This window comes from Leguminivora glycinivorella, chromosome 1 (genome assembly GCF_023078275.1).
Source record: "Leguminivora glycinivorella isolate SPB_JAAS2020 chromosome 1, LegGlyc_1.1, whole genome shotgun sequence".
Classification (NCBI taxonomy): domain Eukaryota; kingdom Metazoa; phylum Arthropoda; class Insecta; order Lepidoptera; family Tortricidae; genus Leguminivora; species Leguminivora glycinivorella.
Window position 1 is genome coordinate 9720712 of NC_062971.1, and position 6408 is coordinate 9727119.

The following is a 6408-nucleotide window of genomic DNA, read 5'->3' on the forward strand; positions in this document are numbered from 1 at the left end:
TAAGCTGCAAACGAGTGAGGAAGTTAGTGTAATCAGCTGGCGTATCTTGACCAGAGGATTCAAAGAAATCGCCTGGCAAGCGTAGTTGCTGACCGTACACGTATTCCGCAGTGGAAGCGGCCAAGTCCTCTTTCCATGCCGTTCTGATTCCTAACAGAACCAGAGGCAGGACTTCAACCCAATCCTCGCTCGTATGGCATTTTATGGCAGCCTTCATCTGTCTGTGGAAACGCTCCGCCATGCCATTTGCTGCCGGATGGTAGGCAGTCGTCTGAATGTGTTCAGCTCCGATGGACTTCGCTAAACTATTAAAAGTCTCAGAAATGAACTGCCTTCCCCGGTCAGTTGTTATACGCCTGGGACATCCGAATCGCGATACCCACCCGGAGAAGAACGCTTGAGTGACAGTTTCTGCCTTAATGTCGGAAACTGGTATCACTTCCGGCCATCTTGTAAAACGGTCCACTGCTGTCAGGCAATACTGGAAACCCTGTGAATACGGTAGTGGACCTACCAGGTCAATGTGGACGTGTGCAAAACGCTCTGTTTCAGTCGCGAATGACATTACAGGCGAGCGTACGTGCCTTGACACTTTACATCGCTGGCAGTGTTGACACGCTCTAGACCAAGTGTGACAATCTTTATTTACCCCAGGCCAAACATATCGCTCCGTAACAAGCTTCGTCGTAGCCCTGGCGCTGGGATGACTCAGTCCATGTATGGTCTCGAACGCTTGTCGACGGAACTCTGGAGTCAGGTACGGACGAGCCATTGGTCCAGACGTGTCACAGTAGACTGCAGCGTCACCAGACTGACCAGGAACGACTAACCTTTTAAGCTGCAACGACGATCCGGTCTTTAGCAACTGCTGGAACTCTGCATCGCGTTCCTGAGCAGCGGCTAACGCGTTGTAGTCAATGACTTTGCTGCTGATTGCATCGACAGGACGAGAGAGTGCGTCCGCGACTACGTTCTCCTCACCTGCTATGTGACGGATGTCGGTGGAAAACTGTGCGAGGAAATCCAGGTAACGAAACTGGCGAGGTGAGCACTTGTCTAAGGGTTTGCTGAAGGCGTACACGATAGGCTTGTGGTCTGTGTAAATTCTGAACGGCTTCAGCTCCAACATGTGCCGAAAGTACTTGACAGACTCGTAAATTGCGAGTAACTCGCGGTCGTACGGGCTGTACTTGCGCTGGGCCGGGTTCAGTTTACGTGAAAAGAAGCCTAATGGTTCCCACGTATTACCTACCAGCTGTTGCACCACACCACCGATCGCTATGTCCGAGGCGTCACTGACCAGAGCCAGAACCGCATTCGGACGTGGATGAACAAGAAGAGTAGCCTCACCTAGACTCGCTTTGCAAGCCTCGAAAGATGCATTGAGGTCAGCGTTCCACTCGATCTTAGCAGAGCTCTTGCAGTGATGACCAACCAACAAACCATTTAGCGGCGCCTGTTTCTGGGCTGCGTGTGGTATAAAGCGTCGATAAAAATTCAGCATGCCCAAGAAACGACGGAGTGATTTGATGTTGGTGGGACGGGGAAAGTCCATGACAGCTTTCACCTTCTCAGGTAAAGGTGACGTACCTGTGCTGGAGATACGATGGCCGAGGAATTTAACCTCAGGCTCCCCGAATACGCACTTTGCGGTGTTTATTAGAACGCCGTGCTCGCGTAGTCGCTCAAATACCTGCTTAAGGTGTTTCTCGTGCTCAGCGGCGCAAGAAGAGGCCACGAGAATGTCGTCTAAATATGGGAAACAGAATTCCAGGTCACCGAGGATCTCGTCGATGAATCGCTGGAATGTCTGAGCAGAATTGCGTAATCCGAACCCCATATACGCGAACTCAAACAACCCAAAGGGCGTCGTGATTGCTGTTTTAGCAATGTCATCTTTAAAAACTGGAATTTGATTGTAGGCACGAACCAAATCCAACGTGCTAAAAATTTGACAGCCCTGTAAGTTGTGCGAGAAATCAGCAAGATGCCTAACGGGATACCTGTCAGGTATGGTGCGCGCGTTTAATGCGCGATAGTCGCCACAAGGTCGCCAGCCGTTGTTCTTTTTCGGAACCATGTGAAGGGGCGACGACCAAGGGCTATCGGAGCGACGTACTATACCTGTTCGCACCATATCTTCGAACTCCTGCTTGGCTACTTTGAGCCGTTCTGCATCCAACCGTCTAGGGCGACAGTACACTGGTGGGCCAGGAGTGGTACGGATGTAGTGAACCGTATTGTGCTTCACTGCTCGCTCTGTCGGTTCACCCGCCGGCCTCGTGATTTCGGGAAACTGCTGCAGTAACGCATGGTACGCTGTTATACCTGAAATCGACTTAACACTGGCCACAGTACAAGAAGAGGCTGAGTAGGCCTGAGCAGTTAACATAGTACAATAATCTATCAGTCTTTTATGCCTTACGTCTATTAACAGGTTATAATAGCCTAGAAAATCTACACCTATAATTGGTTTCGTAACCTCAGCCAAAACAAAACGCCAGTGAAACGCACGGCGTAAACCGAAATCAAGTGTCAAACTAATAGTGCCATAAGTAGGTATAGGAGTACCATTTGCGGCAAACAATTGATATTTATCTTTCCTGCGTAATTGCGGATTTACAGACGTAAAAGGAAATACACATAGATCGGAACCACTATCTACTAAAAATGTCAATTTAGTATTTTTATCCATGATAAAAAGACGACCTGTAGTAACTGGGCAGTCACTAGTCGCCATTAGTGACCGCCACTGCCATTTCCCTCGGTCCAATTGCACGGCGCGCGACATTTGGTCGCCCGGGGTCCAAACCTATCATGGTACCAGCATCTGCCATCTTTCTCCGCGCGACTTCTTGAGCGAGAGCTGCGACGACCTCTGCCTCCGGATTGCGAACGCGATGTAGCGCGCCCACGGAAATTGCCAGTCGCCAAGGCGGCTACCTGCTGCACGAGGTCATCTATACGGCGGTTGAGACGTTCCTCCATCGTACTAGGTATAGACGACGGCGCGAGAACCAGAACAGCTGATCCCGAAGCCTCCGCGACGTGCGGTATGTGTATCACAATATCGTTCACTCGGTCGGCCAGCGCAGCAATCTTGTCCAAACCGGCATCTGACATCGTAGCAATGACGGTCTGCACGTGCGGCGGCAAACGTTTAGCCCATATGCTGCGCAGAAAATCGTCTGACAAGTCGGCACCGGCTAGGTCGCGAAGATGACGTAAAAACTGCGAGGGTTTGCGGTTTCCCAGTTCAGCTTGAGACACCAACTCTTCGATTCGCTTGTCCTTGGACACGGACAGACGGTAAACTAGCTCAGATTTCAACTTCTCGTACTTTTCCGTTGTCGGCGGTTTGGTAATTATGTCCTTGACTTCCGCGGCATATTTGTGTTCGAGGTTACTCACTACGTGGTAAAACTTGGTCGTGTCGGACACAATATTCGCCAAAACAAACTGGCCTTCTAACTGGGCAAACCACAAAGCTGGTTCCTCTGGCCAAAATGGCGGCACTTTGACGCCAACTGCACTAACGTTCGAATCCGTTGTCTTCGGCGTAGTAACAACAGGCGGAGTAGTTGTACTCGTAGTTGTCGTAGTCGTAGTGTCGGTTATAGTTATAGGCGGTCCCATAATGACGCTTTTCGTATTTAGTTATAGCAATTAGCAATCAATGTTCAATCGGCCACCTACACTATACACTGCACTGCACTCAGTTTTTAAACGTCGGAAAGTCACCAAATTGTAGGTACTATACTACCAAATATGAACAGTACTTGATACTTAAAAGTTTATTAATATTTATAGATATTACAGTGCTTAACGCGATCGTACAAATTCGTAACACAGATCGAATAGCCTGCGCGCAGCCTTCCGGCGTCGAGTAGCGTAACCGACTGGCGAGGGCCAGCAAAGGGATGAAGGGAATGCACCTAAATCCGAAACCTTGCGAACTAGTAGAATCCGTTGCACGACGCAATGACCTTGATCCAGTTGTGGGTTATTAGGAACTGAAATATTAAAGTGTGTGTGTGCAGATCATCAAAATAAGTCGCCTGAAAAAGTGACGTGAAAACATTATGAAAGTAAACAATAACTCCGGTGTTCGCTCGGTCGTTTAGTGAAAAGGTATGAAAACAATTAAGTAACAAGAAAACTTTCAATTAAATGTAATTTAATGCAATTAACGATTCACTTGCATTATAATATGGAATTATATTCGAGGTTAGATTAAAAATAATCACTAACACTTCAGAGGTTACGCATCTCCATAGTTTCTAACGTATTAAGCTGCAAGTAGATGGATGGATAAATGGAAAACGTAATGCAGTATAAATTCACAACACTGAGCCCTAGAATGGAGTTTAAAGTATAAAAACATACCGGTAAAATTCTGATGCCGGAACTGATGCACTAGTTTGCTATTTTACACATATTTCGTAGCCATATGGCCCTGCAATTTTAAGCTGTACTTCCCTTGTATTACACCACACAGTTTTAATCTCATTTGGTTTAGTATTCACTCACTTTTCGTAATAAATTCACTTTGTTTTGGAGACCCTGCGTGGGTTAGATGTGTTCTGTCACTTCTGACAGTTTGACGTTTATAAACTGGTTGGGGAAGATTTGAGTCACATAAATACCCGTTCAATGAAAGTTTTTTTTTCTTGTCGGAGAAAATCTGATTTCATTTTCATTAAGATAAATTAACATTATAACATGTAAAGTAATTCTAGGATATTGGTTTGCAATAAAATTTAGCTAATAGTTTGGTTTTGTTTTTCTTCTGCGGCGTTAGTCGTGTTCTCATTTGTCTATGATATGGTCATTAGCAAAGGTGACTATTTGCATTACGGGGTTGAAGATTCGTTTAATGTAAGTTAATTTCTTCTTTCCATACAAAAATACTTAGAATTTTAAAATGAGGGGTATGTTGTTATTTGTCTTAATTTTTGGTGAAAGTTTTCACAATCTAATATTTCCTTTTCTTTGGTGGATACGTGGCTAAGGTCTCGGGCCACCATTGAAATATTGTCATTGCCTGAAGTGAATCGTAGCTGACAGCATGTGAAATTTTGAGATAGTTAATATCCCAGGCAATCTATTCATTCCGGGGTATGTTTTAGTGTTCAAAGAGTGCTTTGTTTTCTTTATTGTGTGGTCTTCACGTATTAATTAATATTTTGTTCTTTTAGCCGAGCCCGTTAAACTCGATTAACCTAAAAATGTAAGCCGCCCTTACAAAGAAAAGTAAACAGCCAGTTTATTTCGGTGAGTTTTGGTAATAAAACAAGTGTTGCTCGGAGGTTATTCCTTCATGTTCTTTGTCCAGAACACCGTTTCTTATTATTTTGTATTACCTTTCCAGCCTTCAATCTTCCCATCGCTGCCACGTGAGAACGTGACGGTGACATCCAGAGGAAAATAAGGAAAACACCCAGCCTTTCTGGTAAGTGGTTTTATCTCTGTTACACCAAAAACCCCTAAAAGCAACCCCGCGATTAAAAATATAGAATTAATTAAAACAACAAGTTACCGATTTCCAAAATTATCTCACCTGGTTATTTTGTTTGTCCACCAGGGTGTTTTTATCCGGGTATATGTTCCACATACTATCCTGCTACTATCCTGGTATTATGTCCTGAACTGGAGTTAGCAGTTTGCTGCCAAAACTACTCGTGAGAGAAACCGCCCAAGTTTGTGAAACGGATTAATACCTAGGATATTTTACATTTATAACATAGCATTTTTAATTAAGGATATCCATCCAGGAATAAGACCAATATAATTTTGTGGAGCGATATAAATATATATATTTCCTGTAATAAAACTTAAATTAAATACTTCCACCTCCGTTAGACTGTACGATGGTGATAGAAAATAAGAACTTAGTGAAGGTTGTTCTTACAATAAATTAATTAAATTAGTTATAGTTGTTTCTTTCAATTGCGATCATTCGTTAGCTAAAAGAGTGAGGAAAGGGGCGCTCTAAAAACTTAAATTTGTTCTTTAGTACTTTCGTCAACAAGTTTCAATATAAATACCTACCTCATTCTTTGCTCCCAGGCGAACGATATCCCATGACCCTGCTCGAGTTCTTTAAATTAGCTGAGGCATAAATAAAACGGGTGTCCGAACTTATCCACATAGAAATAAAGTTATTATCCGAACTTACCCCAACCTATGTGCATAGGTGAAAGACACTGTTACATGTTTCTAGGGACCCCTCTGTGGTGCCGAACATTATAAGTGGCGTTCCCAACGTTGAGCCTTAGGGAGAATATCGCAATTGGAAAAAATAATAGAATTTATTACTTTAGTATTAGTGAAGGCGAATATCTGGCTGTACTTTAATTTAATATAAGTTGTATTATCTGCTGTATTGGCGAACATTTGTTGGCTATT

The 6408-nt window shown here is 44.2% G+C and overlaps 1 long non-coding RNA gene across 1 annotated transcript; it reads left to right on the forward strand.

Annotated features, from left to right (window-relative positions):
- Positions 1-4253: 4253 nt before the first annotated feature.
- LOC125226293 lies at positions 4254-5931 on the forward strand. Its single transcript, XR_007177065.1, has 2 exons — positions 4254-5118; positions 5199-5931. It is a non-coding gene; the product is annotated as an uncharacterized LOC125226293 (long non-coding RNA).
- The last annotated feature ends 477 nt before the right edge of the window (positions 5932-6408 follow it).